General features: G+C 38.2%; 1 protein-coding gene and 1 pseudogene across 1 annotated transcript in view; one reads left to right on the top strand and one right to left on the bottom strand.

The window, feature by feature from the left end:
• The window catches only part of LOC120572864, a 642,621-nt pseudogene that overhangs the window by 180,481 nt on the left and 443,802 nt on the right, over window positions 1–18,338 (bottom strand).
• LOC120572802 (low affinity immunoglobulin gamma Fc region receptor II-like) overlaps window positions 1–18,338 on the top strand; it is a 395,648-nt gene that overhangs the window by 17,210 nt on the left and 360,100 nt on the right.

Genomic DNA, 18,338 nt, shown 5'->3' with positions numbered 1-18,338 from the left:
TCTGAACTGATCTGAAAAGCTCAATTGTTCTCATAGATTAGAAAGAGTGGAAGCCCCAGAAAGCTTCCCTGTGGATCTCCACATGTTCTAGTTTGACCTGTAGATGGAGGATGTTAACCAATTTAGTTTTTAGTCCAAAGATTTGCGATGAAAAGAGTTACACGTCAAGCTACTTGTAATGCTCCAGTCCGCGCGCGTTTTGAAACCTGTTAGTTTACACCAGTGAGATCAGACGGTGTATCCTCTGCATTGAGATGACTCTGGGCGTTGCTGAGCCTCCGTCTAAAAATTCTGCCATTTCCAACAGCTGACAGTTTGAAACATAGAAATAAAATAGATCATTTCCTTTTATAGTTTGCAGCTGATTTGACCATTCCAAAACCAGCCTCTGAAAACGTAACCAGCTGAGTCCGCAGTGACACCATCAGCTTGTTTTAGTCGAGCGCGAAACGGACCGCCCAGAAGTAAAGGTTTCTTCTTGTTGCAAACTTTGCTCTGAACTGGACTTTAGTAGCAGATAGTTGTTCAGGTTCTGCTGTTAGTCGTGTTGTTGTTCATGTCTTTTTAGATGTCAAGTTTTAAATCTCTTCAGATCAAATAAAATAAAATGATGAGCATCATTTCTGTCTGTTCCAATGTGATCATCACTTCACTTCTCTCATATCAGCCTATTTCCTTGTAGCTGACATGTGACATAGTCGTATATACAGAGGAAGGAGGAGGCTGTTACTGGCTCTCCAACAGCTGTTGGTCCTCACCAAGAGAAGAACCTCACCAACTCTGACATCACATTCAACATGGCTGCTCCGAGCATCAACAGTAGTGAAAGCTGTGTGAATATACTGTTTATTAGCACTTCTGTTTTATATCTTGGTTGGTTGACACCTTGTTGAGTGACATTTTGCAGGTGAAGCCCCAGGAGGCCCCTGACATTTTGGGTGCCTGGGCCTTTCCCGGTAGGCCTGTTCAGTAATCCATGCCCACTGTTTAAGTGTTTAAACATTAACATTCACAACTAATACTAGACTTTCCTCTGAAACAACCTTTAATAACTGCATTCATACAAAGAGCAGCTACAGTATAAGTTTAACTGAGGACAAGAAAGTAGTGAAGCCAGGAGCTCAGGTGTCCTTTCATGAACTTGGAACCTTGGAACCAGGGCGGATCTACAGGGGGCAAGGGGGGGCAGCTGACCCCCCACTGTAGGGCCTTGCCCCCCCAGCTGCCCCCCTAACTTTGGTGTTCAAAACCTTTGCTTGTAAAAACAAACTGCCACTATGTGCACAGGCTTCTTAAAACATTGAAACAAACAATTAATGTATATTAATTCATAATAAATAATAATTGTAGATGCAATCTTATCCCCCTGCCCCTCAAATACTTAGCTACGTCCCTGCATCAAACGTGCAGAACGGCGTTCACACAGTGTGGCTCGCACACAGCGAGTCTGCTGCGGTGTGGGGGCCCTGCATCCCGGCAAAGACTGGAGCGACCGAGTTGTCCCCCCTCCCCGAGCCTCTGAAAGTGAAGTCAGTTTCCCCAGGTGAAGTTAAAACACACGTTTCATCTGAAGTTAAATTTGTAATAAATGTAATGTATGCTAAAGTCGAGTCAGCATCAACAACAGCGCGTCCATTACGTTAGCCAAAAGTCAAATCGCTCCCTCGTGGTTTGTAAGCGCATTCTGCTGTTGGATTAGTTTGATTTCAGTAAAGACAAGAAGAGCATAATACAAAATATTACAAACTGGCATGTTTGAATTCATAATGTTTACAGAGGGTCGCCGTTTTGGTGGCGTTACGTTACAACACACTACACAGAGCTTGCTGAGACCGATCATTTGTATATGATTAGTTAAGGAGTAGGCTACTATAAAATCAACTTCCCCTCACATATCACGACAATAACGCTGCACAAATTAAACCAGGCAACATCCTTTACTGTCAAACTGGGAAAACAACAAATACAACAGGATTAAGAAGGCTGGTCTAAACATAACTGATGTGTGCATGTAATAAATCTCGTCTGATGTTATGTTTTTTAGGCTACTTATTAGCTACAGGGCCATACAGTGTAATGTAATACAAGAATAACAAGAGCTTTTCACATCTTGACTTTTGCAGGCCAGAGTAGCTGGAGATATTAGCTGAAGCCTAAAGCCAAGGAAATTCTGAAATGTGCACAGGAGGAAGAGAAGGAGGGAAATGAAGAAGGAGAAGGCAGTAAACTGGAGAGACTAGGCAGGTCAGAGCAGGAGAAGACCACAGAAGGAGATGCAGAAATGAGTGAAAGAGAAGAGGGAAAGGAAGAATTGACAGGGAGGGATGAAGAGGAGGCTGCAGGTTCAGAGAGAAGGACAGAGGCAGAGAGTGATCAGGAGGAGGCAGATGAAGATGACAGGGAGGAAGAAGAGGCTGCAGTTACCCCTGGACCATATGGTTGGTTTATATTCTCCTTACATATAAATTGCAGTACAGTAGCATAACATGTCCTGTGACATGACGTGTTTTCAGTTTTTGGCTATTTCCATTCTGTTGTATATGTTATAGGGTTAGATATGTAAATATTTACACATACAACAACAGTTCACTCTTCTCAAGACACTTTACAGATAGAGTAGGTCTAGACCACACTCTTTAAGTTACAAAGACCCAACAATTCTCCCAAGAGCAAGCATTTGGTGCAACAGTGGTGAGGAAAAACTTCCTTTTGGGCAGAAACATCAGACAGATCCAGGGTCTTGGTGGCCGCTGCCGGCTAGATACAGATGGATACAGATATACAGATATAGAGAATTATGATTCATAATAATGGTAATTATAGTAACAAAAAAGACAATGGAACTATGACTAGAAATAATAGTTGTAGCAGTTTAGGGGGCGCAGGGGTTGCGGGCGTAGTAGGGCATAGCAGTTTAGGTATGGGGGTTCCCATGTAACTTCTTCCCCTGCCACCCTACCAATCTCTCGCTACCCCTTTGCCCCCCTTGTAAAATTTTCTAGATCCGCCACTGCTTGGAACTAACACAGAGACACTGCCAATAAAAACATGTCCTTTTCACAAGACGCCACGAGATGGTGCCCTGGTGTAATGGGAGGAACCTGACGTTTACAAGTGACACTCCAACAGTGGAAAAAGAAAATGATGTGCACTGAATACAATATAAATGTAACCCAGGGTTTCTTATATTGTCTAGACTCAGGGTTGGCTGGAAAATAGACACACAGTCTTCCAATGCCAGAACCCAGACAGCACTGCACGTCTACTTTATTCAACACAACACAGATTAAACCAAACACATACCACACTTTATCCACTTCTGTTTTCCCCATCACAATAAAAGCTCCATGTTTACTGTCAGTGTTTGGCAAGTTACTTCCTAAATGTAATACATTATAGATTACTAATTACTGTAATTTGAGAGTAATTAGTTATGTTACAATATTACGGTCTCTGAATTTTAATGCTTTACACTGCTTTTGCATTACTTTTACGTTACTTTCACCAAAATAACAAGAGCTCGCAGGCAGTTTGGACTTACATTAGCTGTTTAGATTTAATTACTAATGTTAACAAGTGGCGTGGAGTGGTGGCCTAAAGGTTAAGAAGCGAGCTTGTGACCGGGAGGTTGTCGGTTCAATCCCAACTGGCAGGATAAAATGTGGGTGGGGAAAGTGAAAGAGCAGCTTCCCCCCCCCACCACCCCCCCGAGCAAGGCACTTAACCTCCAACTGCTCAGTGGAGCTGCTCAGTGGCCAACAGATCAGACTGTGGTTGTACTGGGCAGCTTCCAGGTATGAATGTGGAACTTGTGTGAATGTGATCAGGGCGTTCCTGCAAAGAGAGGCTTCCTCTCAGTGACCCTTCCCTGAATAATTAAAGGTAAAAAAACTAGCATTTTAGTGATCAATAATTAGCCTGTGCCCATGTTATCTCCTTACATATACCTACGCTCTCCGTCTCTGTAAGATTGGGAATGATTGAGATTTCTCTCGCACACAGCTACCAGAAGACTTCACACTTTCAGACGGGTTGCTCCACGTCACATCTACGTTGTCTCTCTCAGTTGGAGGCTGTGCAGTAAAGCTAGCGATCACCAGAAAAGTGCTTCTAATATCCTTCACTGGTCTCCATCCAGAGACACGGGTCTGGTGGTCCAGTTTATATACTGTCTATGGACTTGAGAGCTGAGTTTTGTCATCGCCCCCAGCTGCTACCGCGTGCTCTGGTCCACTTTTACAGGCGTGGTTCTTCTCGTCGAGCCTGATGACAGACCACTGACTGATCTCAGTCTACTTTATTAACTCTTTCCTCTCTGCACACGTCCACACTATTTGTTCTCTTGTTAGGTTACAGCAACACTTTGACTTGTTTTTTGTATATCCAGTACAGGCCAAAGGTTTGGACACACCTTCTCATTCAATGCGTTTCCTTTTTATTTTTATGACTATTTACATTGTAGATTCTTACTGAAGGCATCAAAACTATGAATGAACACATATGGAATTAGGAAAAGGAAAACAGAATCAGACATAAAGCTGAACACAGAGAGATCTACATATACATTTAGCTATTAGGAATCAAATATAGCTGCATATATATATATATATATATATATATATATATATAAAAACACACACATATATATATATATATATATATACACATATATATATTACATATATATATACATATATATATATACATACATATATATATATATATACATACATATATATATACATATACATATACATACATACATACATACACATATATATATACATATATACATATACATATATATATATATATATATATATATATATATATATATATATATATATATATATATACATATATATATATATATATATACATATATATATATACATATATATATATATATATATATATACATATATATATATACATACATCATATACATACATACATATATATACATACACAATTACAGCAAAAGTTTGGACACACCTTCTCATTCTTTATTTTCATGACTATTTACATTGTAGATTCTCACTGAAGGCATCAAAGCTATGAATGAACACATATGGAATTATGTACTTACCAAAAAAGTGTGGAAATAACTGAAAACATGTCTTATATTTTAGATTCTTCAAAGTAGCCACCCTTTGCTTTTTTTTATTAATAAGGGAAAAACTTCCACTAATTAACCCTGACAAAGCACACCTGTGAAGGTAAAACCATTTCAGGTGACTACCTCATGAAGCTCATTGAGAGAACACCAAGGGTTTGCAGAGTTATCAAAAAAAAGCAAAGGGTGGCTACTTTGAAGAATCTAAAAAAAAAAATTATTTCTAAGTACATAATTCCATATGTGTTCATTCATAGTTTTGATGCCTCTCAGTGAGAATTTACAATGTAAATAGTCATGAAAATAAAGAATGAGAAGGTGTGTCCAAACTTTTGGCCTGTACTTGTGTGTTAAAAATATATATATATATATATATATATATATATATATAAAAAGCTATATTTGATTCCTAATAGCTAAATGTATATGTAGATCTCTCTGTGTTCAGCTTTATGTCTGATTCTGTTTTCCTTTAAGAGTTTGTGTTTCCTAGGATGGTGAAGACATGTCCCGCTCTACCTCTGTGGTTGGCTTACCCTGGTATTCTCCCCTAACCCTAACCAATCTCACTCCTCATGCCAACATCTAATTTATAATCAGTTCTTTTAACTGCTGAATGACTTGGTAAAAACTCCTGAACTTAAACACTATCAATTATGTTTTTGCTTAATCATTCCAGTAAGATTAATTATGAAGCTCGTTTCTGTTAAGAAAATCTAAAAGACGTGTTAGTTTGATTTCTGAGGAGGAAGGAGAGGCTGGGGTCGAATTGAAAGATTAGCAAAAAGGTTTAATGAACAACACGATGAAAACGACATGGACAAAACAAATGTTACACTGCAGCTGACAGCGGACTGAATTCATGCTTCTCCTTGTGGAGTCACATAAAAACAGCCATGTGACATGACAAACAATACACTGTAAACAGCGGACTGCGAACATGCTTCTCCTTTCGGGTCACAGTTCGCAGTTCTGAACTTATCTCTGTTTCCGAATTATATTCCTGTCGAATTGTGGGTGTTTTCTTGACTGAAAAGTCTCTCAGGTTAAGGACACACCTCTGATTAGATTAACTCCAGGTCACAGACAAAGGTCATTTATCATGGTAGTGCTGATTCTATTCAAGTTTACAGAGATACACATTTTCTTTGTTCTAATCCAGTCTGGCCTAGCAGGGGTGGCTCCCCAAAAGGCAGAAACAATAGGTGTCCGTGTGTGGGGACAAGGAGCTTTCTCCTGTATGCTAAATGACAGATTCTTTAGAAGCTGGAGATGGTGTGAGCCAAACAAATGCTGATTAGGTGTGGTGTGATGAAATCGATATTGATTCAGTGTTCATTTAACTAAAAGTATATTTTTATCAGACATCACCAATGGTTTAACTTTTTATAACCTAACAGTCCACCCTTTCACACCTTAAAAGGTGTGAATATCACTATAAATGTTATTGAAAACAAAATAATTTACATAGACATAAAAATATGACAAAAATGTATACATTAGCAAAATCAAGTTGATTTATACAAGAAATTATTTTTCTTCTCTGACCTCATCTTATCTGACTCCTCATCTTGTATCAAAAAGGTTATTTCTCTAACCAAAAAAAATGTCCCTCCTTTGGCTGGTTTCACTCACAGAAATTAGTGACTAGCATTCTATTTGAAGCAAAAACAGATACACTTAATTAAATCAGAAGCTATTAAAAGTTGTTGACCATTTAGAAACAATGGAAGGGGAAAAAATCTTAGAAATCAAAGAAAACAGATAAAACCAAATTCAACTTTCCACACTGCACTTCAAATACTGCACAAGTAATAACTGGTCTCAGATCTGTAATGCAATCAGATGGGTTGAAATCTATTCAATAGCAAATCTGGGAAAATGGTGTTATCTATGTGAAACAATCTTTTATCTGGCTCAAGAAAAAATGCATTAGGTTTGAACTTTGTGATCTTAATCACAAAAGAGCTAAAAACTGATACACACACTCAATATATGCTGTCAGTTCAGATGGAGTGAACACAAAGAAACAGTCTTCATCAATGTCCTTTCTATGAAAAAAGTCTGAAATCCAGATTTTGAAAGTTCCTTGTTCAATATTGTCCAATCTGAAAATTTGGGACAAAATCTCAGATCGCTGCTGGTTCATTCTCACTTTGCCGCGCCAGGCGGCAGCATCGCTAAAACCTTAGCAGGCTATGGCGCACTCTCACGTCGCATTTGCGCACAAGCTTGGCTGCAGCTGCTGTAAAAATGCTGTTATCCTCCGTGTCCGAAGAATTTGGCTGAAAATTCTAGCCCTTTAACAGTTGAATGGAAGGTGACAGATCAGAGGGGAGCCCAGGGTCTCCTTGTGGATTTACCGCTGGCGTTGGTGTTCTTCTTGCTGTGCTGGCATTCAAGGGTTACATCCCACGAAGAAGCAGAATCACCTGCAGAAAAGACAGGAGTTACACGCCTCTCAGAGACCTTTAGAGCAGCCACCTGATCCATAAAGGTAACTAGCTTTACTTTGAAGAAAAAAAAAATTCTCATATCACAGAAACGTCTGATATGGTTGCATATCGCGCGTTTCTCTCTCCCTCCTTTTCAGAAACAGGACAGTTCCTGTTTTCTGAAACATCAAGATGGACCGGCTGGGTGTGCTGCGCTCCAGCACCTGTAGGAAAAAACAAATAATAATAAATAAAAACATCCTTAGCTTTTTGGTGTGTGTCAGCAGGCCCAGGGTCAGGAGTGGGATCCAGTCTCCTTGGTCTGTCAGGAAACCACCGCAGGGAAGTCAGCAGAAGTCAGCATCGCTGGTTCTCTCCCGGCCGTCTGAACCCGGGCTCCCCTTGACACTCTGCTGGACTGACGTTGAAGTGTGAACATGGATCCTTGTGATGCGTCCTTCCCACTCCACTGCAGTGTTGGTGTCCAGCAGCACCTTGTATGAATCTGTCCACCTGGACCTGGACCCCTTGAACAGATGAAGTCATCTGGCTGTATGACAGTCTCCATCAGCATCTGCTTTCACCTGTGAACAAAATGGCTGTGACAAGCAGACACACTGCCTTGCGAAAAGTCATATTATTGTTTTCATTTTTGGGCAATGTCTAGGTGTGAAAACAAGGAAGAAACAATTTGATAGAGTTTGTCCTTATGTGTCCATTAATTTCTCATTGTAGAATCTCCGTAGGGTACAGATTTGATCATTGGCAAATTATCAAAGATGTTTTATCAATATTAATAAAGTTATGAATATGGTTATTAATAACTTTATCAAATCGACAAACAATCAAAACGGGGCCACCACCCTGCTAGTCAGGGACCAATAATCAAACTGTGGAACAGTCTCATTTCTGTGGTAATCCTTTAAAAAGGAAATAAAGGAAGGGGTGAATCCAAGCACGGACCTGATCGACCAGCAATTGTTGCAACAAGTACACAAATAATCACATGCAACTTCTAATTAAGTATAATAAGATTTATTAACTCCACAATTATCAGTAGCTAAACAATAATCCTTCAATAATAAACTCATATACCTTTTTATAATATCACAACCAAAAACAAAGCAAAAACAAAGCAGCATGTGTCATGGACACGTCTGTGTCTGTGTGTGTGTGAGTGTGTGTGAGAGAGAGTGAGTGACAAAGGAGGGGGCGGTGTCGGAGTGTAGTTCTAAACACCAAAACAACTCCAAAGATGGCTACTCCTGTGAGCTGCACAAAACTATTTAGCCTCAAGAGGGCAACGAGAACGCTTAGCCGATCTGGTAGCTAGTCCCTGTTTTAGCTCTGTACGAGCGTAGGGAGATCCACGTGTGAAGCTACAGCGTTAGCTTGGTAATTCTTGCTAGCCTGTGTGTGTGTGTGTGTGTGTGTGTGTGTGTGTGTGTGTGTGTGTGTGTGTGTGTGTGTGTGTTAGTAAAGGAAGAAAGAGAAGGAGAGTAAAGAAAAGAGGCACTTCTGATCTGTAACGTGACTTGGCTCCACATTCCGCTCCATGTTCGCTCCGGTTCACTTTAAGTTTCGATTCCACCTTAAAAATGCCCGATTCAGCCATTGGGTGGCAGTGTTTATCGCAAAATCGAGCTATTCTGCATCAGTGCAGATCACAGCTTTATATATATATATATATATATATATATATATATATATATATATATATATATATATATATATATATATATATATATATATATATATATATATATATATATATATATATATATATATATAAACATTTTCATATACTGAAAACATGTCTTATATTTTAGATTCTTCAAAGTAGCCACCTCTTTTTTTTTATTAATAGGGGAAAAAATTCCTCTAATTAACCCTGACAAAGCACACCTGTGAAGGTAAAACCATTTCAGGTGACTACCTCATGAAGCTCATTGAGAGAACACCAAGGGTTTGCAGAGCTATCAAAAAAGCAAAGGGTGGCTACATTGAGGAATCTAAAATATAAGACATGTTTTCAGTTATTTCACACTTTTTTGTTAAGTACATAATTTCATATGTGTTCATTCATAGTTTTGATGCCTTCAGTGAGAATCTACAATGTAAATAGTCATGAAAATAAAGACACACATTGAATGAGAAGTTGTGTCCAATACTCTGTGTGTGTGTGTGTGTGTGTGTGTGTGTGTGTGTGTGTGTGTGTGTATATGTATGTATGTATGTATGTATGTATGTGAATATATATATATATACAGTGCCTTGCGCGAAGTATTCGGCCCCTTGAACGTTTCGACCTTTTGCCACATTTCAGGCCTCAAACATAAAGATATAAAACTGTATTTTTTTGTGAAGAATCAACAACAAGTGGGTCCCAATTATGAAGTGGAACGAAATTCATTGGCTATTTCAAACTTTTTTAACAAATAAAAAACTGAAAAAGTGGGTGTGCAAAATTATTCAGCCCCTTTACTTTCAGTGCAGCAAACTCTCTCCAAAGTTCAGTGAGGATCTCTGAATGATCCAAGGTTGACCTAAATGACTAATGATGATAAATAGAATCCAGCTGTGTGTAATCAAGTCTCTCCGTATAAATGCACCTGCTCTGTGATAGTCTCAGAGGTCCGTGTAAAGCGCAGAGAGCATCATGAAGAACAAGGAACACACCAGGCAGGTCCGAGATACTGTTGTGGAGAAGTTTAAAGCCGGATTTGGATACAAAAAGATTTCCCAAGCTTTAAACATCCCAAGGAGCACTGTGCAAGCGATAATATTGAAATGGAAGGAGTATCAGACCACTACAAATCTACCAAGACCCGCCGTCCCTCTAAACTTTCAGCTCATACAATGAGAAGACTGATCAGAGATGCAGCCAAGAGGCCCATGATCACTCTGGATGAACTGCAGAGATCTACAGCTGAGGTGGGAGACTCTGTCCATAGGACAACAATCAGTCGTATACTGCACAAATCTGGCCTTTATGGAAGAGTGGCAAGAAGAAAGCCATTTCTTAAAGATATCCATAAAAGTGTCGTTTAAAGTTTGCCAAAAGCCACCTGGGAGACACCTGGGAGACACACCAAACATGTGGAAGAAGGTGCTGTGGTCAGATGAAACCAAAATCGAACTTTTTGGCAACAATGCAAAACGTTATGTTTGGCGTAAAAGCAACACAGCTCATCACCCTGAACACACCATCCCCACTGTCAAACATGGTGGTGGCAGCATCATGGTTTGGGCCTGCTTTTCTTCAGCAGGGACAGGGAAGATGGTTAAAATTGATGGGAAGATGGATGGAGCCAAATACAGGACCATTCTGGAAGAAAACCTGATGGAGTCTGCAAAAGACCTGAGACTGGGACGGAGATTTGTCTTCCAACAAGACAATGATCCAAAACATAAAGCAAAATCTACAATGGAATGGTTCACAAATAAACATATCCAGGTGTTAGAATGGCCAAGTCAAAGTCCAGACCTGAATCCAATCGAGAATCTGTGGAAAGAACTGAAAACTGCTGTTCACAAACGCTCTCCATCCAACCTCACGGAGCTCGAGCTGTTTTGCAAGGAGGAATGGGCAAAAATGTCAGTCTCTCGATGTGCAAAACTGATAGAGACATACCCCAAGCGACTTACAGCTGTAATCGCAGCAAAAGGTGGCGCTACAAAGTATTAACTTAAGGGGGCTGAATAATTTTGCACGCCCAATATTTCAGTTTTTATTTGTTTAAAAGGTTTGAAATATCCAATAAATTTCGTTCCACTTCATGATTGTGTCCCACTTGTTGTTGATTCTTCACAAAAAATTACAGTTTCATATCTTTATGTTTGAGGCCTGAAATGGGGAAAAGGTCGAAAAGTTCAAGGGGGCGAATACTTTTCGCAAGGCACTGTATATTATATATAGTATCTCCTTACAATTGTTTATCTCCTTCTCTAAATTGTTTTATCTCCTTCTCTTAAGCAGGTTCAGAGGAAGCTTCTTCCCTGGGGCTGTCACCCTACTATTACAGCTGTGCATCCCGGTGACAACCGGTCAACTAAGCCCCCAATCTCCTTATCCCACCCATAGCGTTCTATTTATTTACAAACGTAGGCCTTAACTACACTTATACATAGCCATATTCTATTGCTCTTCATACTATTCATCCTTCACATATACCTAGCCTATTCTTACTAGTTAGTGTTACTATTACTGTTTCTACACTACAATGGTACTGGTTCCCAAACTGCACATGAATATGGTTACCACACTGCACATGACTGTATCCTACATACTGTTATACATAGATATAGATAGATACATATATCTATATTGTTTGTATTACTATTATAATGTTACTGTTCCTACATTGCACATATGTACATGTTCTTCATATTACATAGCCATACTTATTCTGCTATTCTATAACTGCTAATAGACTGCACATATTTCTCTTTAATTTATATTACTCTTAACCACCTTTTGTAAATCAACTGCACACTAATGTCTAGACTGTACTATATTTATTGTCCGGACTATACTTTGTTGTCTTTGTACTCTGCACAATGTCAATAAAGTTTAATCTAATATAATTTAATTATTTTATCTCCTTGTCTTCTGCATTATTCATTTTCTAATGGTTTCAAAATGGGGAGGGGAGGCACAAGGTCCCTGAATTTGATGACTGACTGAAAGAGTAGTAGATTAAAAAGGTTTAATAAATAGAAGGATCCATATGTCACATATTTACTGTAGAATTATCCAGTACCTCGTGTCTCTCAAAATAACGTTTCCTGACATTTTTTTGCGCTGAATCTGATCTGATATAAAAGCCAACAATCTTGGAAATTATATTTAAAAAGTCACAAATTTCTCATGGCCTGGAGATTGCCATACTAGTTAAGGTGTAGGTGCAATATTCTTATGTCCATATCTACTGTAGAAATATGGAGAAAATCCAGTTCAAAAATACATATTTTGACATTGCTGTTGCAACAGATGCTGAGTTTGCACTGCCCCCTAACTGCCAAAAATGGTTGTCCGTTGAATTTCTCACCTGATTCACATACTATAGATTATAATGTTTCCAATGATGGCCCATATGTCCATATTTACTGTAGAATTATTGAGAAAATCGAGTTCAAAAATACGCATTTGGACATATTTTGACGTTGATATTGCAACAGATGCTGACTTTGCACTGCCCCCTAACGGCCAAAAATGGTTGTCCGTTGAATTTCTCACCTGATTCACATACTATAGATTAAAATGTTTCCAATAATGCCCCATATGTCCATATTTACTGTAGAATTACGGAGAAAATCGAGTTCAAAATAATACATATTTTGACATTGCTGTTGCAACAGATGCTGACTTTGCACTGCCCCCTAACGGCCAAATATGGTTGTCCGTTGAATTTCTCACCTGATTCACATACTATAGATTAAAATGTTTCCAATGATGCCCCATATGTCCATATTTACTGTAGAATTATTGAGAAAATCGAGTTCAAAAATACGCATTTGGACATATTTTGACGTTGATATTGCAACAGATGCTGACTTTGCACTGCCCCCTAACGGCCAAATATGGTTGTCCGTTGAATTTCTCACCTGATTCACATACTATAGATTAAAATGTTTCCAATGATGCCCCATATGTCCATATTTACTGTAGAATTATTGAGAAAATCGAGTTCAAAAATACACATTTTGACATATTTTTTGCTGTTGCAACAGATGCTGACTTTGCACTGCCCCTAACGGCAAAATGGTTGTCCGTTGAATTTCTCACCTGATTCACATACTATAGATATAAAAATGTTTCCAATGATGCCCCATATGTCCATATTTACTGTAGAATTATTGAGAAAATCGAGTTCAAAAATACGCATTTGACATATTTTGACGTTGATATTGCAACAGATGCTGAGTTTGCACTGCCCCCTAACGGCCAAAAAATGGTTGTCCGTTGAATTTCTCACCTGATTCACATACTATAGATTTATTATGTTTCCAATAATGCCCCATATGTCCATATTTACTGTAGAATTACGGAGAAAATCGAGTTCAAAAATACATATTTTGACATTGCTGTTGCAACAGATGCTGAGTTTGCACTGCCCCCTAACGGCCAAAAATGGTTGTCCGTTGAATTTCTCACCTGATTCACATACTATAGATTATTATGTTTCCAATCATGCCCCATATGTCCATATTTACTGTAGAATTACGGAGAAAATCGAGTTCAAAAATACAATTTTGACATTGCTGTTGCAACAGATGCTGACTTTGGACCGCCCCTAACGGCCAAAAAGTTGTCCGTTTTTCATGATTACATACTATAGATTATATGTTTCCAATCATGCCCCATATGTCCATATTTACTGTAGAATTATTGAGAAAATCGAGTTCAAAAAACGCATTTTGACATATTTTGACGTTGTTATTGGCAACACATGCTGACTTTGCACTTTGACAATTATAATGCAACAGATGACTTTACCTTAAATTACCTAGAAAATAAAATGTAAAAAAAGTATTTATGAAAATTCCTTTTAAAGTCATAGCGTTTGACAATTAAAACATTTACTCTGTACTGTGTTGTGTGCTATGTTATCACATCTTCATGTTATCACCAGTAATAGATGTTCTAAAACAAACATCTTCTCACTATGTATTTTGTTTGAAAACGCTTCCTTTTGTGTGAATAATTATATTAGCTTAGCCTACCGCTATGCTATTCTTTTCTCTAAACAGCACGGTGCTTGCGCAAATAAAAACGGACAGGTGGTAACGCAGATGCCATGCACCCACGCCCCAATAGGCCATTGTATTTCTATAGGGCATTAAGCAGTGTAATATAGAATATTTTGATATGTCATCCCGGATAGTGATGCATATTTCAAGCAATAATGTCGCGAAAAGTCACAGGTATGTAAAAGACATCGATTAATTTTAGACTCTATTGTAGGCTGGTCACAGGGGTGGTAAAATAAATTTTCTAGCGAGACATTTTTGGTCAGAAATATTAACAAAAACTTTGTGCGTCTTCTGGCACAAAACTACTGATTTAATGCATTATTCTTAATTTCTATATCCACATTATACCATGTTTGTACATGAGCATTCATTTTTATTTGTACCACAATATGTGGCAGTAACTTTCACTGTGAATATTTAGCTAATATTTGAACAATTACGTTATTAGCCTACGATGTTCATTTTTGGTAACACGTGGTAAACTTACGTGTTTGAACCTGTATAATAAAGTTAGGGTCAACTTTTTTGGAATACAATTTCAAATAAATAACATGCACCTTATATTCCATATTGACTCTAATCACAGGATAAAGTGACGTGGGGGCTTAGGTGGTGATTAATAGCAGGATGAAATGTTGGTGACATGTCTCAACAGTGCTTTTACTAAAAGGACAACTACCATAGCATTAGGGGTTTAGAAAGAGTTAAAATGGTCAGCAGTTTAGATACATACACATTTTCTAAAGATCTTACCTCTATGCATCCAGAGCTTCTTGGTGTTAAACACATTAATCAGTAATGCACCTCTTGTATTAGCCTGTTAGAATGTTAGAACTGTTGTAGTCATGTAATCATATCCCTTTTTTTAAATACATAACTGGGAAATAGTTCCTGACAGAACAAGATTTACCAGAATTGTGAGATAATTGTCTTTATAATTTCTTTTTTAAATAGAAATATTCTTACTTTGTCTTCATCTTGCAGATTCAAAGTCTTTGGAAGGGTAAGTCTACAAATTATGTTAATGATATGTATTCTAATTTTTTTAAACAGACTTCTACAGAAAATCATGTAATACTTAAATTTTTTCACAATTGCTAAATCACATTTTTTGCAACCTTACACCCTTTTCTCCCTTCACAAATTACAGTTACTGAACTTATTGCAAAATCAAGCATTTGCCACTGTTCTGATCCAATGTATGATTGATGTGTTACCTTAATTTTTTTGAGCGGTGTATACATTTATGTTGGGGTATGATTTTCATTAACATTTGCATATTTTTTCTAAATGTATTCATAAATGTTATAATCTTTGTAATCTAAACAGGATCTGTGCATAAACACAGGAAAATTATTTTTCTGATGATTACATTACAGGGACGTTTCCGGTGTATCACGGGGGCAGATGTGAGAGTGGCTGCACTCACAATGCAGTCACAAGGCCAAGAAATGACAACGCATACATGGTTTGAAAATACTATATGGGGAGGAATGTGCGCTCTGTTCAAAATAACTAACTCTTACAACCACAGAAGGAGGCTAAGGAAAATATATAATGAAGTTCTTCAGGTGAGACATTCTGCTCTTCCACTACATCTACATATTCCCACCTTTGTCAGTAGAAGTTACATTTGATGCTAGATGGGCTTCTTCACAAAAACAAAAAATATTATAAGCTCTGAATTTTAAATTGATGATATGCACAGAAGGCATAGAATAGTAACCTCATTTGATTCTAGTTCAGCCAGGTGTGTTATAGTCACAATTATTGATTATGTTATGTAAGAGGTCTACATGGACAGGTTATGTGTAATGATTTATGCGTGTGTCCACATTTGCATTATGGTGAAAACAAGATATTTAGTGTTGGAGTCAACATGTAAGAAGCACAATATAACAGAAGATGTTGTTACAACACAGACAACACAAATAAATGAGCTGGCTCAAGAGCCTTCAGTACATATTGTTCATTCCGGCCATAACAATGTGTTTAACTGGTGTCACCTTTACAGACAATGGTAATGATGTTATGGTGTGGTGTTAATCTAGAGTTATATCGTGTAATTGTTGAAATGTGGAACATGCATGATTATGGTTGGTATGGATTGTGATTATGGCTGTGGTTATATTACTTCAAATACAAATTGTTGCCTCAGACGAGAAGAAACAAATGTGTTGTGTTTGAAGCCTTCCGAAGCCAAAGATGGTTATACATTCCAGTGACTTTGTAATTTAAGTAGTTGGGCCTTCACATGATATCTTTTTGTACATAGTAAACTTTTTATAACCTGTTAAACAATCTCTGACACACTTCAGGAACAAGAGTCACAAGGTGTACCCACTGAAGAAAGAAAGTCTGACATGGAGCCGGATGAGACTGAGGATGCCGAACAAATACCACCTGAGATACAGTCACCTGATTTAGAGGTTGGTGTCGTTATTGTGTTTTGTGAGTTTTCGTATTCTGTCAATACATTTACAGATACAATTTAACAATATTTCTCCATAACCTCTACATCAAAATGTAGAAAAGTGCCTACCTAAAGGTGTCATCACAGACAGGTACCCGTCGTCACAGATGAAGAAACACGAACAAAACATACACAGTCACCTGACTTAGAGGTTGGTGTCGTTAGTTGTGTTTTGTGAGATGTTGTAAACACTGTATTCTGTCAATACATTTACAGATGTCCACAATTTAACAATATTTCTCCATAGACCTCACATCATCAAAATGTAGAGGAAGAGTGCCTACCTAAAGGTGTCATCACAGACACGGTACACGTCGTCGTCACAGATGAAGAAGACGACGAACAAGAACATACACAGTCACCTGACTTAGAGGTTGGTGTCGTTAGTTGTGTTTTGTGAGATGTTGTAAACACTGTATTCTGTCAATACATTTACAGATGTCCACAATTTAACAATATTTCTCCATAGACCTCACATCATCAAAATGTAGAGGAAGAGTGCCTACCTAAAGGTGTCATCACAGACACGGTACACGTCGTCGTCACAGATGAAGAAGACGACGAACAAGAACATACACAGTCACCTGACTTAGAGGTTGGTGTCGTTAGTTGTGTTTTGTGAGATGTTGTAAACACTGTATTCTGTCAATACATTTACAGATGTCCACAATTTAACAATATTTCTCCATAGACCTCACATCATCAAAATGTAGAGGAAGAGTGCCTACCTAAAGGTGTCATCACAGACACGGTACACGTCGTCGTCACAGATGAAGAAGACGACGAACAAGAACATACACAGTCACCTGACTTAGAGGTTGGTGTCGTTAGTTTGTGAGATGTAAACACTGCTTTCTGTTTTTTTTTAACCATGTAGCTGCAAAATTTGAATCAACCATTTCTTTAAATATATCTTGTCAGTGCCAAAGTTGTCAAAGTCACTTATTGTTGTCTTACTACTCATAAAGTGTCTGTTGCCTGTTTTATAGTGTTGTTTGATGGCCTAATATTATGAATTAATTTGTATTAAATGTTAAAGTCCAGGAGGATCCCATATTTCATTGACAACACTAAAATCACTACTCCTCTGTCGTTTGTGATACTTAAACCTGCCTCCTAAACCCTACGTCACACAGCTCAGCGTTATAAATTCTGTCCTCCCAAAAAGTACTTATTTAAAATGAGACTTTCTAATGCGGAGACACAGCACTAAGAAATAGAAATGCATGGAATTTAATAACTAATGCCAATATGGCAGTTGTCGTGAAGCCTTGCGCACGCACAGTTGCCACGATGCCCAATATTTTCCCAAAATGTGTAGCAATATGGCTGCTGAACAGAGGGACGTGCCTTAAAGGAGTTTTTTTTACTACTGATTTTCCCTTTAACCACAGGGGGGCGCCAGTGGATATCACTCTCTAGTTAGCTCTGCTTTAAGCATTTCAGGACCAAGGCCAGTTACCAGGGGTTATAAAGACTGTATAACCCATGGTAGCTGCTTATTAGCATGCAAAGGAAACAAGCGCTTCAATTTAACAATGAAGACATCGATTTCAAC

The sequence above is a fragment of the Perca fluviatilis genome, chromosome 14 (assembly GCF_010015445.1).
Source record: "Perca fluviatilis chromosome 14, GENO_Pfluv_1.0, whole genome shotgun sequence".
NCBI classification, from domain to species: Eukaryota; Metazoa; Chordata; class Actinopteri; order Perciformes; family Percidae; genus Perca; species Perca fluviatilis.
The sequence above is the reverse complement of the archived record's forward strand: the minus strand, read 5'-3'. Positions and strand labels throughout refer to the sequence as shown.